This window comes from Numida meleagris, chromosome 4, assembly GCF_002078875.1.
Source record: "Numida meleagris isolate 19003 breed g44 Domestic line chromosome 4, NumMel1.0, whole genome shotgun sequence".
In the NCBI taxonomy this organism is placed as follows: Eukaryota; Metazoa; Chordata; class Aves; order Galliformes; family Numididae; genus Numida; species Numida meleagris.
The window spans coordinates 51,324,171-51,345,259 of record NC_034412.1 but is presented as its reverse complement, the minus strand read 5'-3'; the positions used below and the strand labels follow the sequence as shown (position 1 = coordinate 51,345,259).

The 21,089-nt window shown below is 44.4% G+C and overlaps 1 protein-coding gene across 6 annotated transcripts in view; it reads left to right on the top strand.

Moving 5' to 3' along the window:
• Positions 1-21,089, top strand: part of ARHGAP24 (Rho GTPase activating protein 24) — a 160,527-nt gene that overhangs the window by 82,518 nt on the left and 56,920 nt on the right. Inside the window, exon 1 of one of the 6 annotated variants that reach the window (XM_021396477.1) lies at positions 12,059-12,241. The exons of 4 other annotated variants lie outside the window; for them this stretch is intronic. The gene's annotated coding sequence lies outside the window, so the exon portion shown is untranslated. Of the gene's footprint in view, positions 1-12,058; positions 12,242-12,924; positions 12,949-21,089 lie in introns of those variants that run through there. One more of the 6 variants, XM_021396479.1, reaches the window with a different exon arrangement.

Here is a 21,089-nt window from a genome sequence, read left to right as displayed (position 1 = left end):
TTCCTACCCATCATGACCTACTGTTTCAGAAATCATAACTATGCTTATTTTGACTTTTCTTCCTATGTTTTTAAGTTAGATTTTTTGTCGTTACCCCGTGTGTATTTTCGGTTCAGTGCTGACTCATTAAATTAGAGTCACAAATACCAGCTGGAGGGCATGCAACTCAGTGCCATTTTGGCTGATGAGCAGTTGACACATGTATCTTGAAAAAAAAAACCCCACAAACCTGAAGTCTAGAGTTTCACCTTCTCCAAAGAGGGAAAAAGCCCAGTGTCTTAAGTATCTTCTATTTGCTAAAGGCTCTGTCAAAAATGTTTGTTTTGAGCATAATCTGAGCAAGACTTGGATTAGCACGATACCTTGAACTCGCTGTTGCTGCAGAACATAACATCTTTTCCCATGCCGACATTTAATTGCTGCAAATCCAGCAGTTCCCATGGCTTGTTATGAATTCTTTCCAGTAAAATTGCTGAACCTCAGAATTAAAGCTATCAAAAATTGCATCTGTGAAACTAATGAATCTTACCTCGTAATAAATCCTACGTGATTTGAGGTTGCTTCCTTAGCTGTTTTCCATCTTCTACCTTGTTTTATGTACTTTTAAAATATATTTTTTGTATTTTCTGTAGCAGTCTGCAATTCCATTTGTGAGGAATAGTTTTTTTCTGGAGACTTATTGTTTAGTTTTTAAGGGCAGTATCAGGACAAAACAGGTTCTTGTATTTGCCCTAGAAGTGCGCCTTTCTCTGCAAAAAGCTAGCGTGGTTCAAGATATTTCTACAGCTCTTTTCAAAATTCTCACAGAGAAATTTAAACTTATGAAAGTCTCATGACAAGCGAGTGTGATGCTCGTGTGCTGACACCATGGTAAAAACTTTGTTGGCTAAATTTGAAGAGAAGCAAATGTAAGTGGTGAGAAATTTTAAATGACTAACTGGAAATTAAAATATATTTTTAATCATGTCTGATATAAGGAAAATTTTCCAAAGTGTTGGTTTTAATAACATGTTAGGTGCTAATTTTGATGATGACTTATTCAGATACATTGTTTCAAATAGAATTCTGTACAGAAAACTCAATAACACTGAACTGGCTGCATAAATGGAACACTGCACCAATGAGCAGTCTCTAAAACACAGTGTTCTGTACGTGTCTTGCATACATGTGAAAGGAAGGAGAAATATGGGGAACCTGACTTAGACTCTTTCAGAGGAAAACATGGTGTGAGGATATGTTTGTTCTTCCTCTGAAGTGCAACAAGGCATCCCTCAGAGGTCACTCTGTCCCCTCCTGATTTTTTTTTCTTAAAGTAAATGAGATAACTCACATTTCCTTCAACTGCTATAGGAAATCTTTTTCCCAGGAGATGCAGAAGTGAAAAAAATGATTGAGTGAGTCTCCACTTAACAGCAACAACAAAATAAAACGCACCCTGACTAATATCAGTTAGGTGAATACTCATTAAGGTAGTAAAATGAGAAAAGATTTTGTGGCTGACGCACCTGAAGGCTGTGCTACCATTCAACAAGACCTGGACAGATGGGAGAGTTGGTCAGGGAGGAACCTGGTGCCGTTTAACAAGACCAAGTGTAGAGTCTTGCACCTGGGGTGAAATAACCACATGCATCAGTACAGGTTAGGGGCTGACCTGCTGGAGAGGAACTCTGTGGAGAAGGACCTGGGTGTTCTGGAAAACAAGTTGGCTGTGAGCCAGCAGTGTGCTCTTGTTGCCAAGAAGGTCAATGATATCCTGGTGCATTTAAAAATAGCGTGGCCAGCAGGGTGAGGGAGGTGATCCTCTCCCTCTACTCTGCTCTGGTGAGCCCACATTTAGAATACTGCATCCAGTTCTGGGCTCCCCAGTTCAAAAAAGACAGGCATCTCCTAGAAGGAGTCCTGTGGAGGGCCACAAAGATGATAAAGGGCCTGGAGCATCTCCTGTATGAGGAAAGGCTGAGTAACCTGGGTCTGTTCAGCTGGGGGAAAAGAAGGCTCAGAGAGGATCTGATAAATGTTTATAAATATCTAAAGGGAGGTAGGAGGCAAATGAATGAGGCTAGGCTCTTCTCAGTAGTGCATAGTGATAGGACAAGGAGTAATGACCTAAAACTTGAACATAGAAAGTTCCATACAAACATGCAGAAGAACTTCTTTACAGTAAGAATGACAGAGCACTGAAGCAGATTGCCCAGAGAAGTTGTGGAGTCTCCTTCTATGGAGACATTGAAGACCCATGTGGATGCCTACCTCTGCAACCTATTGTAGGGAACCTGCTTTAGCAGGGGGGTGGGACTTGATGATCTCTTGAGGTCCCTTCCAACCCCTGCAATTCTGTGATTCTAAGTATGAGTTGTTTCTTTCCATGAGCCAGCACAAAGTAGCAGGTGGGTTTGGTGTCTTGCCAGCCTGAGGCTTGGCTTCTTAGAGGCTCAGTCCTCCTTGGACTTACGGCTGTGTGTGCATCCCCAGCTCCTGGGAGCATTTTGGGGGATGCTGCGTCTGGGCTTTAGAGCTCCAGGGGTATGTTGGAGCACTTTCACGAGGCATTGGCTTATCCTGAACAAGATCAAAATAGCACAGTGATGATCTGAGTTCATTTTACTTCTAGCTGTTTCAGAGTAGCGCTGTAACACGTGCTTGCCTCCATTCACATTATCCTTGGTTACTGCCAATTATGTCCTGCATACGTTATCCAAGGAAATTATTGCTTGGCTATTTCCCAGCCAAAGTAATTCCTCTCTTAACAAGGACAGATTCAATCAGATGGTCACCTTGACATAAACCAACACGTATCAAAGCTGGGAAAACTGGGCACATCTTCATAGGAGAATTATGTTTAACTCAGTAATTACATTAACAAACAACCAGTAGCTTTAGAACACTATTGAAAGAACAAACCATACAGGTACCAATACTGAGTATTGTGCTGCACTGCTTAGTGCAGATGGATGCTGTTCCTAGTAATCCATCTTCCCCTAATGCGAATAGATATCCCATTACAATGGAGGTGGATTATATTTGTAGCTGCTTGATATTTTTCTGCTTCTTGGAGAACACTTAAGGTTCCTGAGCCATATTCCTTTGTGCTAGGAAGTGAGAAGAAAATAAGTGATTGTGCAGGGCCTTAGTTTTCTGAGTCAGAAGTATGCAGTTGTGTTCAATAAGAGTGTTTTAAAGTGTAGAAATAATTTACCAGCTGCCTCAGAGAGATGTAGGCATCTCAGGACTTCCTCTTATTTTTCTGCAACAAGTCATCCTTATCTTCCCTGAGAGCCAAGTACAGTTGGATTTTAACATAAAGTAGCTAGGAATAAGTGCTTAATAAGGAAGGAATAACTGCTAGTGACGTTCTGCTTAGAGAATAACTAGTCCCTAGTTCATCAAGGAACCTACTTTGTGCTCATTTTCTTTTTATTGGCCCTTAGCGTGTTAGCTTTGAGCAGGAGATGTGACAGTACATTTAGGGTGCAATTAAGGCATCTAGGATGGTTTCAGTTAGCATTTTCTCTTCTTTTTGCTCCTTTTCCATTGCTGTATTGTGTAACTTTTCAGCAAGTGAATCTACTTAGCATCAAGACAGGTTGTTTTTCCTTTTCTGCTCTTTTAATAATCATGTGAAATCAAGTGGGCCGCTTGCTACCTAATTGCTTTAATTTGCATGCTGGTAAACTGAAGTGATCGTAACGAAGTTTGAAAAGCAGTCTAAGCAGTTGAAATGGATGACAGCTAATACCTGTGTCAAAACTACTTTCATAGTGTATAGTCATTGTCTTGGAGCATCTCAGATGGAGAGCTTTCCCATGGAGTTGCAAAGATGAGAAGATTTGCTTATTGACTCTAGATATGTGGTTAACAGAGGGCTGTTCTTCTGCATGGTGCTATCTCTACCATTTGCTGGCCCCCAGCTGTTTTTTGTGAGCCCCATTTTCTTTCTTGCTGGGACCAGTCCAGTGCTCCTCTTGCCTCTGGGAGCAGTCGTGTGAGCCAGGATAGCCTCCAGCTTCTTTTTCCTCTCTGAAATCATAACTGCAGTTTTTCAAGGGAATCCAGAGCAGATAAGATGAAAGATGACATAGACAAAGACCTCTTTGAAATGAAGACATGCTTTTTGTCATTGAAGGTTTTTCTCCTGAAATTGTAGAAAAGGCTGTCTGTAATCATGTGGTGTTTTCTGAGTGCAAACCGCTTTCACCAAGAAACTTGGCTTGGGCTGTTCTGTAGAGCAGCCAAAGGAGAGGTAATATTTACCAGATTTGACATGGGAGGTCAGTGGGAATGTAAATAGAGCAGTCCTTCAAAAGACACTGAAATCAGAGCAATCATCCTGCTTGCAGCTTTGACAAATTCATTAACATCTGTTCTGGTGCCATTTCTGCTGCACAGACCTGCCATTAACTGTGAAGAGTAGAGGGTTTTAATTAACCAAGCAGATTGACATGCAAAACTTTGATAAGACGGTACCATCTGGGTGGGTTTTGTTTGCAATTCTCTGCATGGCTTCTTGGGCTGGAGCATGCTTCAGTGGTGCCTGGTGAGTCTCAGAAAGATGCACTGACACCAGAGCCCTGGGGCACTGAGCCAAATGCCTATAGGTATTTGGAAAAAGGTGTATATTGTAGTATCTTGCTCCTAAACTGCATTGCTTTTCTTTTGCAACTGTTTTATCTTTAGTTTTCGCTTTACCATTGCATCACAACCCAGTGTGAGCCACAAATGCGAGTGGAGTTTTTAGGTGTTAGATAAAAATGAAATACCCTAACTAAAGACCAGCAAACTGATCTGTCAGTAGGGCCACAAAACCCACGCTGTTGATGTATTAATTCCCTGCTAGCAGTGTGTCACTGGGTTCGTGCAAATCCAGTAGCTCAGGAGAAGATTGCTGTTAATTCAGATGGAAATTGATAAATAAAATTTTGCAGTGCTTTAAATACATAATGTGTGGAATGTATTCAGCTTGTGTTTTGGTATTTGTCATCTCGTCAGCTTGAAATAGATTAGAGCACGGTGTTTAATACAGTGAGATGCAGCTATAAATAACAGGCTTTTACAGGTTTGGAGAAAATCTTTATCCACTTTAATTGTGTAGACGCGTTCAATTCCCAGGAAGGCCAAGGGGGAAATGAATTGATAATTTTAATCCAAAATCCTTTTTATGTAAGTTTTTGAAATGCCGGGCCAACTTTTCCATGCAACAGTCTGTCTGTGCTGAAGGGGTGTGAGTGCAGTGGTTGCTCTGCTGCTGGGGCAATGATGAAGCATCTGATGAAGACATGGAGCCTTCCGGGAGCTGGGGCTGCTGTGCTGGCATTTGCTTACAGAGCTGAGTTGGGAAGCTGTCAGTGATGGCAAGTGAGCTCTGTGTGGTCAGCTCAGCCCCAGGAACTGTGAGGCTGTGTTTGAAGCTTGGCTTCTTGCCTGATGTGCCAGGGTTCGGCATGGCTCATGTGGCACCAAGTCCCCAACTTTGGAAGGAAAACTCTTCCCTGATAATGGCTATGAGTAAACCCATTAACTTTGCCTTTGTTTTTTGTCTGTCCAGTTGCTTCAGAATACAAGAGCAAGGAATGAGTTTGTTTCTTCTTTATGGATCGGTAGCAGCCTCATTTCAGGCTTCTTGCATGACGCCTTTCTCAACTACTGAGTAATCACTGTAACCACAGGAATTTGGGGAGCTGTTTCTGTTTGTGTTACAAGAGGATGTCAATTAATGCTGGTGTTTGTAAATCCTGATGGCACCTGAGGACTGCCCATCCAGAGTGCAGAAGGGCCTTGGGATTTTGCAAGTGCCGTTGCTCTGGTGGAGCTATGATGTCTGGGTGGGCATGGAGAAGTCATGCGTTGGCAAATGTCCATGTAAATCTATGGAAAGGGATACAAGGATACACAGAGTAAGGGAATCATACTTCTGAATGTAAGCACACATCTGCACTTCAGAATATGTTACATTTGTAGTATTAATGAGAAAGTCATCTGTGCTTTTAAAGTTCTCATGTTACAGTTACAAAATTATGTAATTTCAGGGTTTGTGTGTTTAAGTTTGTGTGTGTCCTACAGGGAGAATGATCCTACTTTGCATCATTAACAGAGCTAGCTTAGGCTTTACTTTGTTCCTCTGAATTCCCATTGTGCTTGGAACAGGCGTAGATTTACACAGGATATCACAGCCTTCAAGGTGCCTTCCGCTTCTTGGCTCTTGGTAAGGATTGTTCATTTCAGGGTGAAAGGGAGAAGAAATTGCTCTTTATCTCCTTAGAAAAGCACATGCTTAGCGAGGACCATATAGGAAAAATGTTATCCAAGCAGGTTAAGACTATGCAGAATTTGGAAGTATATCATACTGGTTTGTGAGTGATGACAGTATAAAAAGTGACGGTCTGTTTTCCTAGAGGAGGGAGCAAAGCGGCACCTTCTATTCCTTTCCACGTGCAAGAGAGTTCTGCCCTCTGGAAGTTGCTCATCATTTTTCCACCTGGCAGGTCTGACCAAGAAGTGGGGGTTATTGAGTAGCTGCTAACAGTCATGCATTGCCTTGAGCCTTGTTGTGATGGAGCAGCACTGAGAGTGAGGAGTGACCGGGAAATCCATGTGTTAAACTTCTGTTCCTGGAGCAGCCCCTCTCAGGTCTGTGTTAGGTAATCTCATTGTTGCTCATTATATTTGTTTTGCTATCTGTGGAAAGGGGAGAAAAATATTTATCTACTTACTGCAGCCTAGAGGAATAATCTGTTTGTTTATATAACTCTTTTCTCAAAAATATGTTGTTGGCATTAAGTATGGGAATGTCTGTTCTCTTGTCTTGGTCCCCTGAAGGAAGAAGTTAATACCCAGTTGACCCTCATTATTTTAGGATTTGCCTACTAGGGATATGGAAAACGAGCAACTATTCACTGCTGTTCTTCTGTCTCTGCTTATAGACTAAACAAAAGCACTTTTGTGTAGGAAGGTGAGATTTCTGCCTTCCTTTCCCCTTGTCCTTTCTCAAAGTTAGGTCAGTATGAAGGGCAGACATTTAACTTTGCCTTCCAGCCTGCTGTTGAGCCTGTGCTTTTGGAATACCCTGCTGATGCGGACTGGCAGGTTGCAGCTGGTGTTGGTGTGAGCTGGGAAATTGTGCTGCAGAGCTAATTCTTGATTCGTCACTGCTGTGCTTCCCTGGAAGCTCTGGAATACAAAGAAACTTGCCATACTCCATTGGCACAGGCTGCCCAGGGAGGTGGTGGAGTCCCATCCCTGGAGGTGTTCAAGAACCATGGAGATGCGGCACTGAGGAACATGGTCAGTGGGGATGGCCTGGGGTTGGACTGGATCATCTTAGAAGTCTTTTCCAGCCTTAATGATTCTGTGATTCTGTGCCCTACTGGGAATATAATGGTGGTTGGCCTCCTGACAAAGAGCTGATTATATAATGTAGGACAGGTCTCCTCTGTACTCTAAGTCATCAAAACTATGCTTAAAAAGTAGATGAAGAAACAATGTGTTGTTTAAAGTACAAGAGAATGACATGTGAGATTCAAGGTGATTTCAGTGTTTGGAAGCCCTTGTTTATAACAGTGATTGCGCTGCTGGGTCTCGTTGACAACCTCATAGATAAACTGTACCACCCTGGTGACATGTCCCTTGGCTGCTGGGGGAAATCTGGCTGGGAAACAAACCCTGTAACTTACAGGGTGTGCCATCACTGTTCTCTAAAGCCAGGGAATTTGAGAAGTTATGTTTTCCATTTGAGAGAGCAACTAACGTGCTTTTTCTGGCTCACCTAGAGGGTTATTTTTCATGGTCAAACCTCAAAGCCTTCAGAACCTCCGCTCATTGTCTCCTCTCCTCTCTGGATTTGAAACCTTTGTGCTGCTGCCACCAGCATTTCACTGTGGAGCCCAGGAAGACACAGGCAGAATGAGTATCTGGGCACTTTTGCACTTATAGGTCTTTATGTTGCCTTAGTCACCCAGCATACCAAAATCCATACCCTGTCAAACAAGGCACACCTACAGAAAGTGTCTAGCTGCTGCTTCTTTTGAGAATATACTCGTGAGTCCCTCAGCTCTGATATGCTTTCCAAGTGGATGTGATTGTGTAATAAGTTTTGAATCCACATCTAAGCTTTCTGAATTCCCCATTTCATTAATAATTTTGTGTTTACTCTCAGTTTTTTAAACCAAGCAAATAACAGCTGGCGTTTGCTTATGTCAGGAAGACAAATGCGTCACACAAACACCGTACTTTGCCAGCATCAAAACTGAAAATGAGTTGGTGTCTGAAGGGCCATTTGCACACAAATATGTGTTTATAAACCTGTGCATTTTGAAGTTACAGATAAAAGAGGACAAAAGAGAAAGAAAAGACCTTGTCCTGACAGATTACAGCAGCAAAAAAATTTCTTCCAGACCCGCTATAATGTTTCTCATGTTTCCTGTTTCCCTTAGGAATAAGCTCTTTGAGAAGTAGCATGTTTTGGCAGCTCCTTCTTGTGACCTAGCTCCTGGAGAGGGTTTGTCTAAGCTGCAAGGCAGGAGTGCAGCCAAAAATGTGATGGGCAAGTTAAACGGTTGTGCAGCTGAGAGGCCTTCATGTGGTGCAGCTGAGCGAAGCTTCCACGAGAGATGCTGCTATGTCATACTCAGAGGTATTTGGGCATCCCTATGGGTTACGAACACAAAAGCCCCAAATGCTCCCAGGTGCAGAGGCAGATTTGTTACTTAGGTATCAGCTGGACTGGATTTGGAGTGTGGTGAAGCTGGAAGGAAATGGAGGAAAGAGCTTGGGAAGATTTATTTCTCTGTTAGAATATGCAAAACCAGATGCTGTGTCTGTGTCTCATAGGAAGTCATATTTGTGCCTGATTCCCATTTTGTGGAACTGTGATTTCGTCTCCTTCTTGGCACGTCCATTCGTTTACTGTTCTAGTCCTGCATGTGGCTGACTTTTCACCCACCCGTGGAATGCACATAGCATGATTTTATCCAGCAGAATAATCAGAAAAACAGCTTGGCTTTTCGAAGGAATGTCTTGTAGTGTCCGTCATCATCCTACCTATTTTTTTAGTAGCTTTGAGACAATGAGAGGCTTCCTGGTGATGCAGAGGGCAGATCCAAATCTGGCCATGCCCACGTTGTCTAGGAGCGTTTAACAAAGAACCCAAAGTATTCTTGTTGCATTAAATTCACATAGCACCTGGGGAGTGCTGGCTGTTTTTGAGATTGCTTCTCAGCATTCTTACACAACTCAGGTGTCCACCTTCGTCCCTCCCTCTTTGATGTGTCTGTGCTCATATTATTAAATAGATGTCATAAAGTACAAGGGATCCACTGGCCAGCTAGATTTACATTAGTGCACGATCCTTGTGATTCACGTTTCTGGGTGTTGCTGCCTTACACGTAGGTGTAGCCCTGCCGGCACCCCTGAAGACATGCCTGCCTTAAGCCCCTAAAACTGAAGGGGGAAGAGACTTGCATTTCAGCACAGATGATGGAAAAAGAACGGCTTTCTGAGTTCACCTGAAACATTGCAAATCCCCAAGAGCTCATTACTGCCTCTGTAATAACGAAGGATCTTTTCATTGGAACGCTGGGGAGCTGAAGCAGATGTGTTGAGCAGCAGCCCCTGGGCCTTAGAGGCATAACAGAAATGGCCAGTGTAATTTTTGCTGGGGAGATGAAGTGCTTGATTTTCACTGTAGGGCACCTCATGAGCCTACTGGCGTGTGAGGTGTGAGTGTAATTCACCATTTGCACACTGAAGTGGTGTTGATGCTATCTGTACTTGAGCTGCTGGGCCGGATCAGGGTCTGCAATGCTGTTGCTTCAGAAACTGTGTAAAAAAACCCAAACAAACAAAAAGCCCGGTCCTCCCAACAGGCTAAGACAATGTCTTGCTCACTGCTGCTTTGAGATGGTGTAAAGATTTTCACACTGAATAGATTTTGAGCATTAGTTTGTACAGTTGTTTTTTTCTGAATTACCAGACTTGTAGTTCCTACAAGTTCTACAGGTTTCACTGATCACCAGCCTTCATGTTTTGGTACTGGTGCCTTCTGTGAGCCATGCTCCTGTGGTCTCTGCCCTGTTTCCTATCCATTCAGAGACTCAGGGAGGGAGCAGAAGCAGCACTGCTGAGCCACCCACAGCAAACTGCCAACTGTCTACCAAGGGAATATGACTGCAGCACTAGTGACTCCTTGGTTGCTGTTGAGATCTCTGCGGGTGGGTAAACTGAGGCATCATAGCAAATGGGGAGAAGCAGCAGCAATAGGATGTCACAGCTCCTGAGTCTGTTGGGAGCAGAGATGTATCTATCTGGTAGTGATCACTCACAGTGAATCTCCACCACTGAGCCCTGAGCAGATCCAAACCACACAGATTAAGGGACCGGTTCCTAACCACGTTGATGTCCCACCACAAAGGGGAAGGAAGTGGATGTTCAGAAGGAATTTGCTCAGGGAGCAGGTGGGCAGCTTCAGGGGGTGATGTGTTGGGAAGGGAACATTCCCCTCCACTGGTGACTGTACTGCGTGCAGCTGGTCCTCAAAAGTGCTTTCAAGTATTTTCTCATTAGTATCAACTTCTGGGAAGTAGCAGATGGCAAAGTGAGGCTAAATTAGAGAGAGATTTGTGCTCTGTTAATGCTCTTTCTCTGTCTAAATAATAGCTGCAGAGTGGAACAGGGATGAGGACACTGTTGTTTGTGGCCACCTCTGCTGCTATGTGAATGCGGAAGTCTACAGTGTGTTTTCTCAGTAGTCACAAAGAGCAGGCAGAATTTACCAGCCCTCTTACAAGGGAGAAAATATTGCAGTTCTCTCTTTGCAACAGAGAGAACTGCAATTATTTATGCAAATAAAATTGAACCTATGTTTGGAAGCACACAAGGAATACAAATGCAGACATTACAGCCAAACTGACCATGTAGCCTCTTATGTTTCATCTTTATATGAAAATCAGTCAAATGAATAACAATAAAAGCAACATCTCTCCTCTGATACTCCCAGAACCTGTTTAACTTTATGGTGTTCTCATCCATCTGAGACTCTTTAACTCTCTCTCTGTCTTTCCTATGTGTTTACACGTATGTCAGTATATATGTATGTGTATGTACAGTACTACTTTGGCAAATATTTCTGCAAAGCTTCTCTGGCAGTGACAGTTTCTTTATGGAAGTGAAAAAATAACTTTTCTTCCAAATTTATTGTGACTTTCGAAGTCACTGAGTATAGGACAGAGTGAAGATACAGAAGTTGACTTTCCAGTGCTGTAAATGATGGAACCTGGGATCCTCGATGCTTTTACAGAGCAGCGTCCATGGTCACTTCTCCACTGATTTTCTATGTCTCTGTGTGTAAACGTGTGTGAGTCTGGTGTATGCTGGCAGGGAGATTTGCTTCTAAACTTGCTTCTGGGGTCCCAGCCTGGAATTGGCAGAGACACTGATGTTGGTGTCTTAAATGCCATTTTTGCACTCTTTGCCTTCAGTGATTCTTAATAAGCCACAGCAGCTAGAGTCTTTGCAAAATAATTCCCTCTGATTTTTTTTCTGCACATGACAACCTGTGCTATAAACCTCCGTGTGCAGTGTCCTTAAGGTTCCTTCAGGGCAGACGCTTCTGTTAATCCTCCTCCTGATGCCGGTACAAAATCCTGCTCTGGTTCCGTGCTGATGTTAGCTCTGAGGTGGAAGCAGGTGGTCAGGCTATTAACAAACAAACATACAACTGCCAAGCCCAACAATGTGAAATGTTGCTTTTCAGCGGGGCACACAGGTCCCTGAAGAACTCAGACTACTGACTAAAGAGATATACTTCCTCCAGGGATCTTTTATCATAAAAGCAGCTGAAGTGACTCACTCTTTCCCTGAGGACATTCTTAAAACAACTCTGCTCATTTAGTCTTAGAGTGGTCAGAAGCAGGATTTATTTTGTGCTGTCCTTCAAAAGAAAAAAAAAAAAAGACAAGAAAGTCTGTTTAAAGCTGTCTGTGGCCACATTTCCAGGCAGATCCAGGCTGTACTTAATGCTAACGGTCTGCACGCAGCCTGCTAACGCATAGGCTGGCTGGCACTATGCTCACTCAAGCAAGTGCTCCAGTGAAAAATTCAGCACTATTTTTAGTCCTCTTACAACCAACCACTTGATTGTAAGGCCCAGGAGCTGTGGCGCGGTGGCTGCGAGGGCTCTGCGGGACGCGGTGGGGCCAGGCGGGTCGCTGAGGAGCCCACGCTGATGCGGAGCTGCACCCGTCAAGAGCAGGTATCACCCTGTTGTAACCCTCAGCGTGCCCTTGGAGCAGGTCTGTGGGTCAGAGACAGGGCAGGAAAGCGTTAGCTGGCTGCCTCCGTCTGCTCCGGCCCTTAAAGCTCTCGTTCCATGAATTCCTGCCCTGACCGTCAGCTTTTATAATCCTCCCTTCTTCTTTCCGAGCCTTTTCGGGGATTTTACAGGATCTCAGGCAAGTTAGCAAATGAGAGTAGCGGAAAAGTACATTTCCCAAAGTGAAGGAATTCTGCTTTTAAAAAAAACAACGCTGAAACAGCAGAGCCCTTTCAGTGCCGGGGTGAGTAGCCTGTAGCCACGTATTGGGATCCCGTCCTCTCTGCTAACTTTATTAACTTGTAAAAGACAACTCTCCGCCTCTCCCTGGCGGTCCGGCTGACGGGGGGTTCTGGCAGAGTGACCGTGTCTGCCTGTAGGTCTGTGCGGTGCCAGCCGCGGGTGGGCTCTGCTCCGGCGCTGTTTTCCCCACCTCCGCCTGTCCCCACGGCGTCTGGCACAACCTGGCTCCACGCGCCTGAGGCACGGCCCAGGGGAAGAGGGGGTGCCATTCCTGGGTGATGGAGTCACGGGAGGGAGCGCCGCCAGCGAGCGGATAGTGGGAGAGGGACTGGCAGCCACCCCAGTGTCGCGCCGGAGGTGCCTGCGCCGTTGCCAGATCTGCTGCCAGTGGGTGCTGGTGCCAGGTGAGAGCTCAGAGCTTTGCTTTTGGGAGGGTTGCTGGGACGTGCCGTGCCCTGTCCTGCTGTGATGCTGCTGTGGGGACAAGTTGTCGGATGTCAGCAGCATCCTTCCCACCTCCTTGTGTGCTTGCTGGAGGTGATGCTCTTTCAGGCGCATTTTGTTTGGAGAGGAGATTCCAGCTTGCTGGTCACTGGACTTAGGCAAGGACACTTCGGCACATGTGGTGCACCGTGGGTTGCTGGCTTGTGTTGTGCTGCTTTGTGTTCTCAGCCTTTTGTTTTAACTCGGTTGTGCGATGTTTGCCAACTCCTTGTTCGGTCAGGCTCAGATTCAGGGTGAGCCTTGAAGTTTGGCTGAATTTTAAAGCTGCCTGTATTCTATCTGCTGTGATAATATTGTCTTAAAATAGTATAGCGTGCCTCTTGTTTGATGCAGTTTGTAGAACACGGAGGAAAGGGGCATGGCTGAATTCCCATGAACTCTGCATTCAACATCTCATCTTGCTATCAGGAGGCTGAGCTGCTGCAGCTCTGTGTGCTGAAAATGTGCTGCTGCGATGTGCTGTGCTGGCCAGGACCTCACGCTGCTCCCAGGGCCGCCATGGGTGCGTGTGAAGAGAGGTGTTGGGGCAGTTTGACAGCCTGGCTTTGTGTATCCCTGTTAGAGGTGTGCGTTTGTGTGTTTATGGCGCAGATGGCACAAGCAATAGGGTGTATTTGCCTCAAGCTTTTATGAACTGGATCAAGACAACTGGCAAAGATCAGTTGTGTTCCTGTGGGATTCTATTTTTAATGGTGTTTTAGGACGCGTTTTAAAAAATATATTCAAATATTAGAAATCCAGTGATTTGCTCTCGTTGATGCTGGCAAATCTAGATCTACCTCCTCCAGAAATGGTCTTCAGCGCTGACTGTTGAATTGCCAGTCATAACACTGACTTCCAAAACTAAGACAGCTGGAACGAAGAGTCAATTATTCTGTGATCTGAATTCAACAAACTGAGTTCCCACGGTCTAGAATTTGTTAGCCACCCTGAATAATGAAGATGATAATCAGTTGGGTTAATTCTGGAAAAAGTAGATGAGATTTCACTGCAATTTCAATGATGAATATTTCAGTGCTGCTGCAAATAGCACGTCTCTGGGAGACCCTGAGTGTGTCTGTGTTAAGAAAAGCTGCATGAATTCTTACAAAAGCCCAATGCTTTGAAGGTTAGCAACTGTTGGAAAGGTTGGCTGGAAATGTCTTCATCAGTGCCGTGTGCTGGGCTGCCTCATGCTGTGAACCTGAATTCAAACAACCCAAACCGAGAGGCATCAAGGTCCTGTTAGCCTCCAGAAATTACCCTTGTGTGTGTTCTTGGTTGTATTTTCCTATCTCCCCTGATGGATCCTTGCACACTTTGGGTCTTTTTCCAGCACACTGCAATATGTGGTTGGCTTTGCTATCATTGCCAGATCCAAGAAAACTGGTGACAGCAGAGGATCAGACTGGGACAGTTTAGACAAAAGGAATCTCAGTTGGTGACCCAGCTTTGCAGTAGGAAAACTTTCCTCACCAGGAAGAAATGGAACCTGCAGTTTTTCTGGATTAAAACTTGAGTCCAAGCGCAGAACAGGCCCCTCAGCTGCCACTGCTGTACCCTCTTCTTTGTCTCAGAAGATGTCTGGGCAGGGGGCTTTGTGCTCATTTGGAGCCTCCATGTTCAGTTGTCCGTGCTAACACAGTCTGGATAGTGCTGTTGCATAGGAAATGTTTTTGGCTGTGTGGAAAGTGGAAACCATGCTGAAGGGAGTAACACCATTTCTAGATCGTTGTTGTGAAGTCAACGTGTGCTTGCACAGCATTTGAATTTTAAATCCCTTCCTCCTCTCCCCCCAGAGCCCTAGGCCTCTTACCTGGGGCAGTGGGTGAGACGCTGTGCCTCTGGTCGTGCACTGAGCACCACTGGGGATGGCAGTACCACGGGCTGTGTGAGAGCACCCACATCTGGAGCTGCTTCTGGACGCTGAAGAGCTGCCCTGCTCTGCAGATGAGCTGCTGCCACCTCCTATCTCTCCTTTCAAAATGGGATTGCACTCATACCATAATGTCTATGAATGCTCAGACTGGGCAGGAATCTTTGTTGATGCAACTTCTTTCTGGCTTTATTGTACCAGCGGGAATGAAAAAGGAGAGGACTGCACGTCAGCTCCGCGCCTCTATCTACTGCGGGCTATAAATGCAAGTGATATAACTCAAAAACAAATTGTGAAGCCTGGAATGTGCTTAAGTATTTAATCATCAATTCAAAAAAATGTTGGTTTCTGGGCTATTGGTGAAGATGAGCAGTTATCACATGCGCTCTTTCCACACATTTTAATTGCAGAGCTGTAAATCACAGTTGTGTACTTTGGCTTAAAACTACTTTCTGATTTTTGTTTCTGTACTTCATTAGCTAATTATATCTTGAAGTACTCTATTAATTAAACTTCATTTTCTAATGAATCCAGCTCATCCTTCTTAAGCCAGGTCTGATACAAAAACAAACTCATTTTAATCCTTAAATCATTAAACTGAGTTGTTGACTTTTCTGTCTGTGTGTGTCAGATGGCAGCAGATTACTGCAGTGCTTAACTTGACCATTATCCACAGACACCTCCAAGACGTATTTTACTGAGTTATGAAGTGCTGTAACAGCGTGCATGTAATGAGCTGCAAGTTCTCATCATTCATTTCTGCTGTCAGAAGAACAGTTGTAGATCTTTAATGCTGATTTTTCAAGAATGCACCTGCTCTTGGGAAAAATGCAGTTGATCTGAGCATGATGGTAAGCGTCAGGCTTACAACACTGCCAGGAACATGGGGTCGTTCAGGTTGTGACAACAGTTCCTTAGAGTATGATGCTTCTGATAACCTGTACCTTTTCTTAGTTCACTTGATTCTCCTGATGGGATACTATCATAGCTACACTTTTAAAATAAAAGTAGTAACTTGCCAACACAAAGTTACTAAAAGCTAAAAATCTTCCCACTCACAGGGAAAAGTCCCAGTGCCTGTTTGTGAATTTTGAACATCCACTTCTTGAGGAGCAGGTTTTTCATCCCGGTTGCTGTCGGCAGAAGCCTGTAAATCAGATTTCTGGACGCTTGTTAGCACATCAGAAATGCTGCATTTGGCAGTTGGAAGTGATCAGTGAGGCAATAGCCTGTAAGAAGCCATTGTCTGCAGGCTTTCAGGTGTTGTACTGAAAGCAGTTGATTCCTTTTTTTTTTTTTTAACCCCGAAAGATTCAAGAAGCTTTTGTTTGAGACAGCGAATCATGGTAGTGAGGGGCATTGTTATTGGTGCTCGGTGCCTTTTTACAGCTTGCAGCAGTCAGCACGCTGATGTTTACAGGCAGCAGTGTGAGTCAGGTACCTTTGATTGCAAACTGCCTTTAAATACATTCCTTCCAGTTTCCCAACTAGCACGCGAGCTCACGTTTTAAAATCTCTGTAAAGGTACGGTGGGAAAGCACGTCGTGCTAATTTAAATGAAAACTTTTTGTTTAAATCTCAGTGACATCTCTATTTGACACACTTTACTTTGGAGAGGACCTCCTCCTCTCCACTGGTTCATTTTCTGGGTTTATTACACACTTTGCATCCCTGTAAAGCCCTTCACTGGATGATCTTAAAGCCTTTAATTAACTGAAGCAGCGTGTCTTCCCTGTGAGGTCAGTAAATATTCTTAATTGCTTTTTGCAGAAAGAGGAAAATGTGGCAGAGAAATTTTAAAGGAATTCATGAGTGCAGTGCAAAAAGCTCTTGAAGAGGCACAGGCAGAAGCCCTAATTGCTGAACCTCCTTTCATGTGCAGCGTTTTGCTTTATTCCATCAGCAGACAGAGGAAGGATACAATGCTGCTGAGTAGGGCAAGATACAGGTCATGTCTCCTTTGTCAAGGAGCTTTCTGCTTTTTGAGCATTAAGTTGCTAGAAGTGTATGGATGGGGGAATCTTTTCAAAACTGGTTAGGAAAGAAACGAGCAAGCCATGAAAGCCTTATTCTCCTCTTAAGTGCTTGTTTTAAGAAGCTAAAGTAAAGAGAAGTATCCTGAGGATTTGAACAAGATTTCCCTACCTTGGGCTCTTGAGATCTGAACATCTTTCTGAGGTCATGGTGCTCTGTGTGTGGTGACAGCAGGGCCAGGCAGAGCAGACCCCACTCAGGGTCCAGCATCACTGCTGGGTTGGGTGAAATGAGAATCAGTGAGGAGTGAACTCCAGCTTATTATGGTTTTGGTGTTTGCAGCTTGCACACAATTGTCTGACAGGTAGTCTGTGATAGATCATGATGGGATGGGCTGAGACAGTATAAACAAGAGCAGATGATAGCAACATTCATTTTAAATGAGAAAAAAAAAATGGCATCAGAGTGAGGAGGAACAGACCCACAATTTGGTATGTGAATACTGGGAACCAATTTATTACTAAGTAGACAAGTAGAGTCATCTGAACTGAAGGGAAGCTTCTTGGGAAGGTGCCGCACCTTCAGCTTCTCCATTGCAGACACCAAAAGAGGCCATGTGTTTGGTATTGTTCTGTACACCGAACTGCAGTTGTGACATAGCACTGGGGCTCTTTGCCTTATCTCCTGTGGTTGTTGCAGCTAAATTTGGAATGTGAGTGATGCAGTTGTTTCCATAAAATTTAAACTTCTGACAGCTTGCCTTCTATAGAAATGAAAAGAAACCAAATCCACAAACCCTTCCGTTTCTTATCCCTTTTTTCTGTTGACTGCCTGTGTTGTGTCTGCTGTGTTGCAGACAAAACCCATGGCTCTCCCACATTTCACTATGAACTGGGAAAAGCCCATTTCCTTAAACTGGCAGGAAGGACTTCAGGAGGACAGAAGGGACCCAACCTTTAATTTTGACAGCCCAAGTTCAGAGTTTGTGGTGGGGTTCCCAGTGGTGGAACACTTCTTCAGGGAAGAGTGTAAGGCTTTGCCTCCTGTGCTTTTGTCTGACCAATGCGACCAAAGTCCCTTGGGAGCACAGGTGAGCCCAGGAAGTGCTTCTTGGCCATGAGCAAGCAAGGTGCATCTCTGCAGAGCTGATCAGCTGCTGGATCTGGGAGGTAAAACACTGAAAATGGTCTTTGCCGTGTGCGCTTCAGGTTAGGGAGAACCAAACTGACAGCACTCCTGTAACAGCGTGGATTTAAGCAGGCCCCTCTCTTGCTCTCTCCCTCCCCCTTGGTTGGTCACTTTTTACATTTGGTGAATTAAAGTTTAGTTTTCTAAAGGGAAAAATCTCTGGGCAGCCTGGTCTAGTGGTTGGTGACCCTGCCCATGGCAGGGGGGTTGAAACTGGACGATCTTTGTGGTCCTTTTCAACCCAGGCCATTCTGTGACTCTATGAAAGCCTTATGCAGCAGCCCCGAGCAAAGCTTCTCCTGGGCAGGCTGCAGCCTGCTGTTGTTGGGACAGCCCTGTCCCTCTCCCCTGCTGCCTGCAGTTCACAGGGCTGTGTGGAGCAGCCTCGCACTGCTGCGGGATGAGAGGCATTCACGGGGAATGGCTCTTCCATGTAGAAAGTGCTGTGGCAGCGTAACCTTTGTCTGGGACTGTGTAGGCAGGAGACAGAGCAACCCTGATGGAAATACAACATACATTGGTGGCGAACAACAAACGTACGACCCATTAGCAGAGGAAGGTGGGCTGTGCTGGGATAGACCGTGTGTCCTGCCAGACTACAAGGAGGCTTCAGGAGAGCAGCAGCAGAGGTACTGTGGTGTGTTTCCCTTTGTCCCAGGCGAGTGAAAGGAGATGCAGTGGCTGGAGGGACATTGTGGTGGAGACAGAGCGAACAAGTCCATTTTTCAGAATGCGCTGAAAGCTACACGTTGTCCTGGGGTGAAGATCTGCACATTGTCCCAGGATGAACAGCAGATGAAGCTTGTTACTTTTTGGGTTGAGTGTGTTTGCCAACACTGCAATCTGTTGTTGTATAAAGACATGAACATCAAGGCAGCATATACTGGGATTTGTTGATAAATAGTGGAATCTGTTTGCAAAAGCCTGCATCCATTGAAACTTTCCGTAGTGTGAAAATTTCCATTTGAAGCTGATCAGAGTGAGCATGGGAGCTGTGGCTGTAGCACACCTCCAGCTGGAGGGCAGAGAAATCCTTCCTGATGAGAAATTTCCATTGTGTCAGTGGGAAAGCCCATATATGTGCATGTCAGCGTGCACTGTGAGCAACTCCCCGCTCTCTGATGGAAGAGAGATCTTGTTTCTAGGGAATGGAAATACAGTTGATTTTTCTTTCCTGGACAGAATGGCTTTAGTAAATTCTACACCCAGAAGGCAGGGTTATTTCTGGGTGTGGGGTGTTTTTGCCATTGAAAGGACTGGAAACTATGGGAAAAACTGTATTTCTCAAAATAAGATCAGAATTAGTATGTATGAAGAATGCGTTAAATTTGTGCTGCAATCATGACAGCTGTGTAACAGTAGTCCAGGAAGATAAAATGAGGATGAAGTCTCTCTCACTGTGGGTGAACTGTAACAGTTATCTCTAATCTCTAATGCTAACATCAAAATCAGACTAGGATTGAAGTGGACGTAAAAGAAAAATTGCAAAATACCCATCTTCTTATAAGACATGACATAAAAACTAATGCTTTTGTTTTATAATGTAAGCCTGCTATGAGAAAGATTTTTAGTACAGCAGAAAGGGAGATGCTCAGATTCAAAATGAATGAGATGATGAAGAATTATAGGGTAAAGTGCTATTCCAGTAAATACGGAGGGGAAATGGCATACTAAAATATGGAAGTTCTCAAGGGTATTCTGAAATACAGGTCTGAGGAAAAAGCTAGCACTGTAATTCAGGAAATAAATTCAGATTTATTGTCATTGTCCCTCAGAATATGACCTATGAAGTACTGGATGGTTTATTTGTGACACCTCTCTCATAGTGCTGTCAATTTCTTCTCTGAGTAGAGCAGCCCAAGAGACTGGAGCTGCTGGAGGAAAAGCCCGAGAGAATGGCTGCATCTGTATCACTGTAGTGTTACACAAAACAAGTGTCCACGCATTGCTTTTGTTCATAGCTTAAAATTGTTAATGCCTCATTTGTGTCAGCTCAATAGCACAAACCAGAGCTGATAGGGGATGCCTGGGGCAGAGGAGGTTTCCTATACACCTGCCTACCGTACCTTCCTGCCTCTTTCCCCTCACCCTGGGGTGTATATTCTGTAGTTCGTGTCTGCATGACTTAGGGCAGAGGGTCACAGTAAGGACCTTGCTGTTCAGTGAGGTTGTGCAGCAGAAATGTCAATTTGACGAGTGTCTGTAACCTTTCTGTCTTTGGCCATAAAACCTCCACATTGCATGTGGCCGCATATATTTAGTGTTTGCATCCCTGAAACATATCAAGGATTAACCTTTTGCAGAAGCAATTTTCAGAAGCGAAACTTGCCAGCCAGTGTAGACTGCCCATTACCAGCCTTCTCCTTCCTGGAGTGTGTTTGCCTCTTGTCTGGGACTCTGTGCTGATGTTTGGATTTGTTTGTTGGTTTGTTTTTGCAAATAAAAACATCTGCCTTTCCCCAGTGAAAGGAGTGCTTTAATGAGGTTGTTGGAGACCTTCTGCACTTTCCCTTGAAATCTAAATTTACCCGGGGATGGAGATTATTTTAGAAGAGCAGGAGCAGGAAAATGATGCCTTTGTTCAGAAGACTGAGAGAGCAGTCTGGTGGCTGTGTTAATGTGCCTGTGCCTCTAATTAATACTGACTGACACCACTTTGAGCAGAATGGCTGCATTATGTGCTGTGGCCAAGGGGATGTTGAAAACTAGGCAGTAGTCATCAGGTAGGTTTCAGACCTTGCTGTCATCACTGTTGTATTTCACTTTGGCTTCTAAATTCTTTATTTGTTAAAAAACAAAAAACAAACAAAGAAAAAAACCCAAAAACAACAAGAAAAAAAAACACTTCATAAAGCAGCTTTCCTTTAGGAAGCTTGCCTTATAGTTGTAAAATCTGGCTATCTGTTCCCAGCTGACGAACCTGGGGAAAATACAAGAGAAGGAAGGCTGCAACAAAAGCCAAGTGTAAATCTGTCGGAAATAAACATTTTGCATTGGGTTAAATACCGCCACTGGGCTGGGGAC